At 49.0% G+C, this 12,403-nt stretch overlaps 1 long non-coding RNA gene across 1 annotated transcript; it reads left to right on the forward strand.

The window, feature by feature from the left end:
• Positions 1-5,189: 5,189 nt before the first annotated feature.
• Positions 5,190-5,783, forward strand: GCAWKR (gastric cancer associated WDR5 and KAT2A binding lncRNA). The gene has a single exon (XR_003731493.2). It is a non-coding gene; the product is annotated as a gastric cancer associated WDR5 and KAT2A binding lncRNA (long non-coding RNA).
• Positions 5,784-12,403: the final 6,620 nt, after the last annotated feature.

The following is a 12,403-nucleotide window of genomic DNA, read 5'->3' on the forward strand; positions in this document are numbered from 1 at the left end:
GACAGGAAAAAAGGCACCCCCTATTTCTTGGGATTTTCTCCCACTACAATCTCTTTGACAAAGTTCCTTTCCCTAGAATGTTCCCAAAAACCGTAAATATTGGTGAAGAAAAAGAACTCCTATTGACCGGAACTCATTACACAATCAGAAAGATTGAGCATTTTATATTTGTTTTTATATTTATATCTTTCAGGGGGGAAATATACTATGTACATTAATTTTACCACAATGTGCTGAAATTCCTTAAGCAAATATGTAATTAGGCATTTTAAAATATAAAATGTATTTATTTATAGCTTCCAACCACATATTTATTTTTATTTATCTGAAAGATTTAAACGACACTGTCTTGGATTCATTCTTTCTTTGGTTTCTTTGTAAAATATATAATTACGCAAAGTTTGAACATACCTAATAGCCCTGAGGAGACTGGGCAGTGATCTTTCTGAAGCTTTAAAAGTATTGGTAGGAAGCTATTCTCTTCTTTTCCCCAAGTTCAATAGCTTAGCTATTCGTTTCCTGTTTCTAATAGCCAAGGTAATTAGACCATAATGAAAACTCTTTGCTTGGAAGATGACATCTGAAAGTTGAAACTATTTGCTGCTGCTCAAACCTCAACAGGGCGGGGAGGGGGCAGGGATCGCCTCCTCAGTGGGAGAAAGTTCTACAACTAGAGTGTCACTTTCCCCTAAAATTATTTCTTCCTGGAAAGACTCCAAAGTCCAGGAGGCAAAGTGACATGTACACTGTTTTTTTATGGAATGGTCAATCCTTCATTGTTAAGGAAACATCGCTTAAAATCTCCAAAAAGCCCAGAACATACAGAAAACCTGTTTGCTCCTTATTTTACCTTTCTTTTACTTTCTAAGTATCACACGTGTACAGTGAAGTGCATACATCTGAAAGGCATATCTTGATGAATTTTTCACCTATGTTGCATGTCTGTGTCACCACCACCAATATCAAGAAATAGAACATTTCCTGCCCCTGAAGGCTCTCAGACCCTCAGACCCCTCCCTGTCAAGACCCCCCTGAGGGAGCCACCGTCCTAATTTCTATCCCCCAGAAGGGTTTTGCCTGTCTTTGGATTTTCCGTAACTGGAGCTATGAATGTTATATACACTCTGGCTGGCAGGCTTCTTTCTCTCGAGGGTACGTGGCTGAGGTCCATCTGTGTTGCTCTGTAGAGCTGGGCTCTTACATTTTCACTGCAGTGAGTGTTCCTGTGCGTGAATATTTATTTATCTGTTCTACCTTTTGTGGATATTGGGGTGCTTCCCAGTTATCACTCCCAGGAATAAAGCTACTGTGAACATGCTCTGTAGAGCTGGGCTCTTACATTTTCACTGCAGTGAGTGTTCCTGTGCGTGAATATTTATTTATCTGTTCTACCTTTTGTGGATATTGGGGTGCTTCCCAGTTATCACTCCCAGGAATAAAGCTACTGTGAACATTCTCATCCACACCTCTGGGTGAAAGCACTTTCTTCCTTGGGTGTATAGCTAAGAGTGAACTTCCCAGACCATAGAGGATGTGCAGCTTTGGTAGATTCTGCCAAACCATTTCCCATGAGTTGTAGCATTCATCACTCCCACCAGGAGTTCATTCACCACTTTTTGATGGGCAACAAGGGTTCGGTCTCATCATTGAAAGCAAAGTCTCAAGTGTTTGCAAAAGGGGGACATGAAGACTTAGTAGCAGGAAAGATAGGGAAAAAAAAGATGAAAAGGGAAAAAGCTACCCCCAAGAAAGGAACTGGCCCAGGCTGAACAAGCTCTGGTAGACCCTGGGGCATTGCTGGGGTAACTGTTTCCCACCCTTGCTGCCCAGGACAAGGGGCAGTGGCTCTGGTGGGGAAGCTCAGTCCCTCGGGGCTTCCCACCTCATGTGCATGGACAGACAAGGCTTTCCTGGGGTCAGGCCAACTCCAGTATCCTCCAGCCCAGTTCTCAGCCACATAGAGTATCACATGTAGGACAAGACTACTGGCTCCAGTAAGTTCCCCGAACTTTTCTTTAGGCCTCATTCCAGATATTCTCTCTTTCCAATACTTTTTCTAATTATTGACCAAAAAGTAAATAGTAAGGCTATGTCAGGAAATCTGCTGCCTCGTGGCCAGCAAACCTCCCCAGTCCACAGTGGCCCCACTGCACTCTGTGTGCCCGTCCTCTGGGACGGCACTGCCCCGGCCCTCCCCACTTACACGCAGCCCCCCGAGGGTCCCAGAAGGGAGCCTTCATTCACGGAGCTCTCACTAGGCCAGAATTCCAGGAAAGGTGAGAACCCAAAACACCTCCCCTACCCACTCCAGCCATTCTAGAAATACAGGAGATGGAGGTTAACAGAAGACCACCGGCCTTCCTGACAGCTTTTCTAAACAACCAGGGATGGGTCATTTTCTACATTTGATATTCTCACGGCTCCCTCTCCAAATTAAGGATGCCCCACCGACGTCTGTGTGGGCCATCAAGGGGTGTGTGTGAAAATCTTCCTACCCATCTCAGGCTAGAGCCTCTGGGTCAGGCCTGTGGCCAGGCAAGCCTTGCCCATCTCCCGCCTGGCCTCCCTCACTCAATTCGCCGACTTCCTGCTGGGTTTTCGATTAGGGCCTTTACTCTGTCCTCTCCATCTCTGGCTCTGATCGTTTCACATTGCTCCCGGGAGTCTCACATGTACCAGGGTGGATAGTAGAGCCTTAGTCCTGAAGTTTCACTCATAACTCAAAGGGATAGGTATATTTTGTTGTAGCACAAAATCGACTCCCATCCCCCGGGAAGCTTGTGTGTTTAGTGTGTACTTAGGTAATGAGGAACCCACCTACTCACTCACCTTCTGCACAAAGGAGCATTTCTGTCTGCTCAGGCAGAGACCCCTGACTCCAATAGGCCACACCCACCAGTGGTGAAGTGTGTTCAGCCAGGGAGGAAGTTCCCATTGGTAGGAAGATTTTCAAATGCACCTCTTGACAGCCTACACAGATATCAGTGGGTATCCTCAGTTTGCAGAGGGAGCCACAGAATATGAAGGTTTAAAGACGCCAAAGGCTCACGTGCTTCCCTTCCTTCTCTCTCTTTGTCTCTGTTTACCATGAGACTGTTTTGAAAGGTGCTCACTCTCCTCCTCTTACCCTCCTGGGGCTTCTCCTCCTGTCTCAGTTGGAGAGGGACAGGGAAGGATACAGAGGCCCTGGATACAAATGAAGAGCCTGGGCTGAACCAGGACCAGATGGGCCTGTAGCCCTGCATATTGGTCCCAGTATCCGGATAGTCATCTGGGGAACTTGTATAGCTGTGGTGGTTTTAAGATATGACCCCAGATCCTTTGATGCTCGTTTCTTCAAGAGGTGGAGCTTAATTTCCCTCTGCTTAAAATGTAGGCTGGATTTAGTGTCTTGTTTCTCATGCATAAAATAAAGCAGAGGTGATGTGTGTGAGGTCATAAACAGCACTGCAGTTTCCTGCTTGTTCTCCTTCTCTCTCTCTCATATCATTAGCTCTGGGACAAACCAGCTTCTATGTCATGAGTACACTCAGGCAGCTCATTGGAGAGATCCGCATGGTAAAGCAATGAGGCCTCCTGCCAGTAGCCATGTGAGTGGCATCTTGGAGCCAGACCCTCCAGCCTCAGTCAAGCCTTCAGATGCCTGCAGCCCTGGCTGACATTTTAACCATAACTTCATGAGAAATTCTGAGCCAGAACCATCCAGATAAGCTGCTCCCAGATTGCCAGGTAAGAAAAATAAATGGTTATGATTTTAAACCACTTGGTTTTGGAGTAATTTGTTACACAGCAACAGATAACTAAAACAGGAGGTTATTAGTACTACTCACCAAATATTTATGGTTCTAGCTTCCAGAATCACGGTAGAATAACCTCTCTCCCCGGCTTGGAAGTTACGTATATCCACACAACTTTGAAATTGAGCAAGACTGGGGTGTGTCATCCCCATGAGGGCACTTCAGGAGCCAGGGTGCCCTCACAACCTCTTTCTCTCCCTCTATCAAACCAATTGCCAGTGTTGTAAATAATGAGGCCAGGGGTTGGGGTGATGTAGAGCAGAGCTGTTAGCCGACCCACCATGGATATGTAGCAGCAGAAGAAACAAGCCGTGTGGTCTTTAAGCACCCACATTTTGGGTGTTACTGTGGCACAACCTGAACTATACTGACTGATGCAGGTGAGGATACACAGGGATCCTCTGTCCCTCCACCCCCAGTTCTTCATGCTCTTTAGGCCCAAGAAAGCCAGCATCTCCATCAAGGTCAGCAGGATCACACCCTTGATGTGGGCTCCCTGTCCCCTACCCAGGCACTCCACCATGTCCACACCTGGATAAAAAGTGTGGAGCCTGGTTCAGAAGTGGTCTGGGAGCTTGGCCAGGTCATCACAACCTCTCTGTTTAGAACCCAGTGGATGGGAAAGGCTTGCATGGCAGTAAGAGGAGTTTAAGGTGTTAAGTAACAGCCCATGTGATCCAGTTCTGAAGGCCACAAAGTCAACAGTGATTGATCCTTTGCTTTCTTTTCCAGAACCATAGAGAATTTGGGGAAATTACTGTCTGGCCACCCAGAAAACAAAGACCAGTTAGGATTTGTTTTATTTTCTCTTCTTCCCAGATCAATCCACAGTTCTCCAGGGACCCACTGTGGTTTTGTGCTTCCTCTGTGCCTGTTCTGCTCCTCTCCACGCACCCCCTCTTCCCCAGCCCCTCCCAGTCCCCTCAACGGTCTTTCTGGCCAGCCCCACAGCCCCCTCTCCGCCCCACAGTCCTCAGGCTCCAGCCTCCTCGTTAGGAAGTGTTAGAAAGTTGCTGGAGTGAGAAATGAGCCTGTGAAAGCTCGTTGTCCTAATTAAACTTCCACAAGGAGAGTGACAAGAGGCGACGGGGAGGAAACGTTGCCACCACCAAGGTCTCAGCCTGGGCCCAGGTCGAGGAAGGCCTTTGTCCTGCAGAACAAAAGCCACTGTTTGCACGTGTTAAACTTCATCAAACTTCAACAGACCCAGGTGCAAAACCCCACATCCCAAATGCCATCCGGGCTTATGCCACCTTCCCGAGCACGGACCATCCCTAGCCGTCAACCCTAATCAGGGCCATGCCCCACATCAAAGCTGCACTCCCTCCACAGAGAGCTTCTGCTCTAAGATGCATTGTTCTTATGACTTCCTACACTCGGCCTTGTCTGATGAATTAGGGCACGGAGCCCCCCATGGCACAGCTGGGCCCTGCTGGCATTGTTAATGAGGTAGGAAGGGCGCATTTGTCCGAGCCTGGGACTAACATAATCACATAAAGCTGTTGCTTTGGAATAGATGGAGCTGCCCCAGAGTCAATTTTCTTGGAAGCAATGCAAAGCAGAGCTTCCTGGGAGAAGACACAATGCCTCCTATTGTCTCTGTCACTTCCCCTCCAGCCTCCCAGCGTTTCTGCGTCTCCTCGGGAGCCACTGCCCTGTGCAAAAGCTGTTTGCTGATGCCCAGCCGCGGTTTCCAAAACCCCCATGAGAAGTCGTTTCTGTCCATAGTCATTGTTTCCGGAACAGCCAAGCCGACTGGGGAGGAGAGGCCAGGCCCAGGGAGAGCAGGAAGAGACCCAGCTTGCAACACAGGCCCCCGGCGGCTGGAGTCGGCTGGTGGATTGCTGGGGGGCAGCTGGTGCCAGCCCTGCTAGACGTGTCCAGGATCGGGTCAGAGGCCAGAGTGGCTCACATCCACGGGCTCCAGGAGGAGGCTCTCGAGGGCCCAGGTTCCTGGAGGAGGACACAGTGTGGATTATCCAGTGAGTCCTCAGAGTGCTCCCGGGAGATTCTATCCCTAGGCCCTCATCCTACCTAGGACTCAGGCAGCCATCTGGGTCTCTGCTTCCCTAACCACTTCCTCCTTCACCCGACCATCACCTAGTCTCAAGGGCGTAGGCAGCTTCTGGAGGTGGCTGAGACTGGAAGGATGTTGTCACACCTACCAGATATCCCTAGATGTATCTCTACCACCCCCACTACATATTCTGAAGAACCAAGGTGAGCTGGGGGAATCCCCAGGCCAGCAGGACAAGGCCTGGGCAGGAGTGGAGTCAGGAAGTGAGAAGTGGGGATCCTGGGGGTTGGGGGCTGTGGGGCTGGGCTGAGCACTGGGCAGGAGGCGGGAGGTGGCAATGGAAGCGACATCTCCCCATCTTCCCCAGCTCCATATGAGGGGTTCTGCTGCATTCACTGAGTCACCAAAGGACACTGGAAGGCCATCAAGATTTTTGGGTGACCAAGACATGGCTCCCTTCTTACTGTCTATGGGGAGACAGGCATTCGAACACCCAAGTCTAACCCAAGCAGAGTTGACTGAGGGCTAAAGGTTCCACAGAGGCTGAGTGCAGTGGCTCATGCCTGTAATTCCAGCACTTTGTGAGGCCAAGGCAGGTAGATCACTTGAGGTCAGGAGTTCAAGACTAGCCTGGCCAACATGGTGAAACCCCGTCTCTACTAAAAATACAAAAATTAGCCAGGCATGGTGGTGTGCACCTGTAGTCCCAGCTACTCAAGAGGCTGAGGCAGGAGAATCTCTGGAACCCGGGAGGCAGAGATTGCAGTGAGCTGAGATCACGCTACTGCACTCCAGCCTGGGCAACAGAGCAAGACTCCGTCTCAAAAACAAACAAATAAAGAAAGGTTCCAAGGATGGTCTGGAGGACAAACAAAAGAGAAGATTTGGTGCAGGAGTTAGGACAAAGACTCCCAGGAGAGCAGCCCTCACGTGGGGCCACAGTGAGGGAGTGGTCCCCTTTTGTGGAAGGGAAATGGAGGATGTGTGTGGTGAAGGCTGCTGAAGCATCTCTTATAAAAGGGGCAAAAGCACTTGCTCTCCTCCCAGCTCTGGCTTAGCCTCTCTCTCTTCAAGTCCCTGGCATCCCTAGAAAACCATGATTTTTCCATTCTGCACCTGGCCCAGGCACCTCCTCCCACCCCCACACACTGCAGTCTGGTGTGTGTGGTGGGCACACATAGAATACTCGCTGGTCTTGAAAATGAAGCCATCCTTTGGGGCCCCTACAAACCAAAGAGACCCACTGAGCCAAGAGATCACTCTTGGACACCAGCAAGGGTGAGATCACTTGATAGGTATTTTGTCGTGTGTTTCTTTTTAACCATATAAAAAACAAAAGGGTGGATGTGCAACCCAACCCAAGAATACCTTGGCTCAGGATCAACTAGATGAAACTTTTAAAAATGATTTAATGTTATGTTAGACTGTTGCATATTAAAGCGATGTAATGCCTTCTAAGAAACGAGAGTCAGATCCTGACTGGGCAAATTTAAGGAGTTATAACTCACTTTTCAAGAGAGCAACATTTTGTCCAATATGTACAGACCTCTAATGACAGTGTGCAAAGACTCTTTCGTTCCCAGATTATGAGGCTGCCACTTTCTCCTCCCCTTCCTGAGCCACACTTTTCTAAACAGCAATTGTGGGGGCAGGGGGAATGGGAAGTTCATGAGAGAAGGTAATATTTGGGACCATGTCGGCCAGTGGAATGGGGCTTGTGGTCACCGTGTTACAAAGTCAAATCACTTCCCAGTAAACACCAGTTTCCGATGGCTCTCTGGCCAGGGTTGGCCGGGGACAGGCAGGGAGTATATGTGTCGGGTACGTTGCGTCACAAGCTGTGCAGCTGTGTAGGCCTCTCTGTCCAGAGGCATTAATGGAAAACGACTGGGCACCCAGCCCACAGCAGATGCGCTAGGGAATCCAGCCAGGGGAAGCCGGGATGCAGCGGGAGAGGGGACACGCAGGGCCTGGCTGAGAAGCCTTGCAAGGTAACCACAGGCGGAAACCTGAAAAAATGAAGACGTTCCCACCAGTTCCAGAAAACAGGGCTAACTTAAAATGCAGCCCCTTTCCTTGAAATGGGCTTGGCAAGCCCCAGGTGTCGAAAGGCAAAAGAAAAAAAGAAAGAAAGAGAAAGAAAAAGAGAAAGGAAACAACATGTATCTAGCCTGCATTTCTAATTGAGTTCCCTTCAGACCCCCTCACATGCTGAATTGATGTGTGAGATCAGAACAAAAGGAATTTCGAGGAGTCATTGCTATAGACCCCAGAGCTAAGGAGATTGTAATTTCAAAATACTGTTTCATGCACTTACTAGACTAAATCAGCAAACAGATAGCAGCATGCCGGGTCCTCCTGGAAGTTGCCAGAAGTCTCACGGCTGTAGCCTCCCTAGCTGCTGCTTCAGGGAGTCCCCTGGACCCCTCAACCCAGAAGAGGAAGGCAAGGATCCATCTCTCCTTGTTTCAAGAGTTCCCCTTTTCCCCGCTTTACGTCTCAGAGCCCCAGCTCCACCATGTCCCTCATCTGTCAAGTCTGCTCTCAGGGAAAAGTGGAAACTCAGTCCCAAAGGTGAATGGTAACCTCAGCTTCTTCTCATGGTGGGAGGGGAGACTCATGTTTTCCCAGATCCTAAGCTAAAGTAAGCTCCTGCTAAACAGATGAGGGAATTACGTTGAGAGGGAAGAGGTTCACACTGGACTCCTGTGAATTCCTTGAAGGATTCATGAGATTTCTCACCTTTGGGTTTTCTGTGGGGGTTGAGTCTCTGCATCTTAATGCTCTTTATCTAATTGGTTCAAACTTTCTTTCTGTTGAAAAATGTCACTTCTGCGCTTCGGAGTGGTCCCTGGGGTGGAGGATGTCAGTTGTCAAGCAAAACCTTTTCCCCTTTCTTCCTGACTGACAGACCTTTATATTATTGGGGCAGCAATAGGTCCAGCTAAAGCACTACATTTCCCAAGTTTCCAGACATCTGTAGCCAAGTGGGTGTAAGCAGAAGACTTTGAGGGTAGAGGGATGCTTCAGAGAAAGTTATTTGAAAGGGGGATAATTAAACCAGGAGGGGAACTTTCTTCTTTGCCCTTCCCCCATGGAATGTGGCTATGATGGCTGGAGCTCCAGCATCCATCTTGGGACCAATGTGAGGATGGACATTGCAAGCTAAGAGGGCTGAGCAGAAAGAAAGAAGACATCAGACTCTGATGAGTGACTGTGGAGCTGCCTTGTCAGTCCTAGACTGCCCAAGGCTGTATTTCTCTTAGGTGAAAATATACCTGTATCCTCTTTAAGTGATGTTGTTTCTAGTCTTCGTCACTTGCAGCTGAACTAAACCGAAGTAAGCTCTCCCCTTTCTGCACTTCTCCATACCACTACTCACACTTACAGCTTCTCATTCCGTGTCTGTCTTCTCCCCGCCATGTACCAGCTATGAGATCAGTGGTTGGTCTGTAGTGCCGTCTGCAGGAGCCTCAGTGCCTGGCGTGGCATCTGGCACATAAGAACAGGCCTGTAAATGTCTGCTGAATGAGATGCCCCTGCAACATGGCTCTGCCAATGGCCTGGCACACCTGAAGCCCCCTTCCATGGAGTTAACAAGATTTAAGGATATCGGGGGCTGGGTGCAGTAGCTCATTCCTGTAATCCAAGCCCTTTGGGAGGCCAAGGTGGGCGGATCACTTGAGGTCAGGAGTTCGAGACCAGCCTGGCCAACATGGTGAAACTTCATCTCTACAAAAATACAAAAATTAGCCAGGCGTGGTGGCACGTGCCTGTAATCCCAGCTACTCAGGAGGCTGAGGCAGGAGAATCTCTTGACCCCAGGAGGCAGAGGTTGCAGTGAGCCAAGATTGGGCCACTGTACTCCAGCCTGGGTGACAGAGTTAGACTCCATCTCAATAAAAAATAAAAAATAAAAAAAGATTTAAGGATATCAGGAGCCAGGGCCCATGAGAAGTCAGCGTTTAGACTAATTAGGGCACCACAGAGGGAAAACCACCTGTTTGCATTTATTTATAAGAAAACCAGCTATTTTTGAGCACCCTCCATGTGCCAGGAGCTGCGTTGAGACTTAACGGAAAATCTTTCGGACCTCACTGTGGGGGTGGAGCAGGCAGCTGGCATTCCTCACTTTAGGGTATGCCCATGTCTTGTGATCTATCCCTGCATAGCAAACTGCCCCCAAGCTCAGGGCTTAAAACAACAGGCATTTTTTGAATTTCTCATGATTCTAAGGGTTCATTGGGGCTCAATTAGAGGGTCCCTCTGCTGGTCTGGTTTAGGGTCTCGCCCAGCTGCAGTCAGGTGGTGGCAGTGGCTGGACGTCCAATGCAGAGGGTGACTGCATTCACTTCCCTGGAGCCTTGGCAGGAGTGCCTGGGAGGCTGGGCTCAGTCAGGACATTGGGACACCTGGGCCTGTCTCTCCTTGGGGTGCTAGGGCCTCTCCCTCTGCACATGGATTTTCCATGTGGTCTCTCCTGAAGGCTACCTGGACTTCCTACATGGACGCTCAGGCCCCCACAAGTAGAGAGGCAGAAGCTGCCGAGCTTCCCAAGGATCAGGCCTGTAACTGGCCCGCCATGACTCAGCACTCTAGTTCAGGCAGCGGCAGGGCCAACCCAGAGTTAGCATAGCCGGGGACCACACAGAGACATGAACACCAGGAGGCTCCATTCGTGGAGCCCATCACCAGGGACTAGCTGCTGCCCCATGAGTAGGTGTGACTGAATTTTATAGGCGAGGAGGCCAAGAGAGAGGCAAAAGAGCTTGAAGGCCCCATACCATTGAGGGTGAGGATGGAACCCAGAGCAACCCACCTCCCTTGCCTGTCTTCTCTCCTCCTCCATACTCAGCCTCTTGAGCAAAGGAATGCTCCTGAAGGTGCATTTGAGGCCAGAACTCTGCCCAAAGAGCACACTGTCAAGGGCTGCATGCGTAGGGCTGAGGACGGTCTCTAATTCATGTGTTTCGTAAGTCGTTTATAGCAGGAGAGGGCCCTGGGAAAATGTCACAAAGATGAAAGGTGACTTAACAGATGGGCTGACACACGGAGGATCAGGGACATCCACACTCCGTACCCACAACCGTGGGCTTCTCTCTGTTCACTCCATCTCATTCTTTGAAAGTCTGTGCATTATTATCTCAGATTAAAACAAGCTCACACCTGTACCTTACCTTCTCCAACCAGAGATTTCTCACCTGAATCTCTGCAGGTGCAACAGGAACCCAGGGTCTCAAGAGCCAAGGTGCTCAGGATAGGGGAGCATGACTCCAGGGCTCGGAAGGAGCCCCTCAGGTAAGGTCCCCTGAAAGTCTGAGAGTTCCCTTTGTCCACAACTCATCCATTTTGCCCAAATATGTTTTTGGACACGCAGTTCCCAGAGAAGAGCAGGCCCAGCCCCCTGGCCTCAGAGCTCAGCCTTCAGGGTAGGGCAGGAGAAAGAATGTAATCAGAGTTATGGCTTAATGAAGTGAACCGTAATAACCATAAACAGACAGTTTGGGATTTGATTTGTTATTTTGTACAAGGCAGTACCTTTCAATAGCAACTGGTGTTAGGGCCAAGCTTAAATATTTTCATCTCACCAACAAAAAAACAGTGATCCCATTGTTACACTACACTTTCCCACCTTAAAATGGGATTGGTTTTGTGGATTGGGAAAGTTACCAAAAATAAGTTTCTTCAGTCACAAAGGTTAGCAGAAAGGAAGTTGCTAGATCATTGCTAGATTGCTAGGAAGTTGCTAGATGAGAGGGGCCTCTAGGTAAGTAGTATCTGTTACAGACAATGTGCGCCAGGCCACCTACCTCAAACATTTTTCCTATTTAATCCATGTAATAGATAACAAGTCCTACACCATTTAAGGATAAAAAGTAAGTTTGCTTATGAGTCCCTATATACAAGGTAAAATGGAGATAGTTCTATGGACTAGCTTATGGCTGCAAACTACATTTTAAGAAAAGCATAACCAGGCTGGGTGTGGTGGCACATGCCTGTAATCCCAGCCCTTTGGGAGGCCAAGGTGGGCAGATCACCTGAGGTCAGGAGTTCGAGACCAGTCTGACCAACACGGAGAAACCCCGTCTCTACTAAAAATAGAAAAATTAGCTGGGTGTGGTGGCACATGCCTGTAGCTCCAGTTACTTGGGAGGCTGAGACAGGAGAATCACTTGAACCCAGGAGGCAGAGGTTGCAGTGAGCCAAGATTGTGTCACTGCACTCCAGCCTGGGCAACAGAGCAAGACTCTGTCTCAAAAAACAAAGAAAAAGAAAAAAAGAAAAAAGAAAAAGAAAAGAAAAGCATAACTAAACATGTCTTCCCTCTTGAGACCAACACTCCAAATACAACATGCCCACGTGGTTGTGCCACACAGCCTGACAGTGCAGCTTCCTGAGCACCAACATAAGATGGAGGGAGACAGGTGGGGGTGTGAATGCTCTCCCACCCGCCTCGGGAGGAATTCTACTACCTCAAAAAGATTGGTGGCCTTTATTTTGTGTCCCAACATAGAGGCAGGATACTACCTAGCAACAGCAAAGTCAAGCCTACTTTCAGCATTTTCAGAGTTTGAAGCCATTTGGTGAC

Source organism: Macaca mulatta, chromosome 7, assembly GCF_049350105.2.
Source record: "Macaca mulatta isolate MMU2019108-1 chromosome 7, T2T-MMU8v2.0, whole genome shotgun sequence".
Taxonomy (NCBI): Eukaryota; Metazoa; Chordata; class Mammalia; order Primates; family Cercopithecidae; genus Macaca; species Macaca mulatta.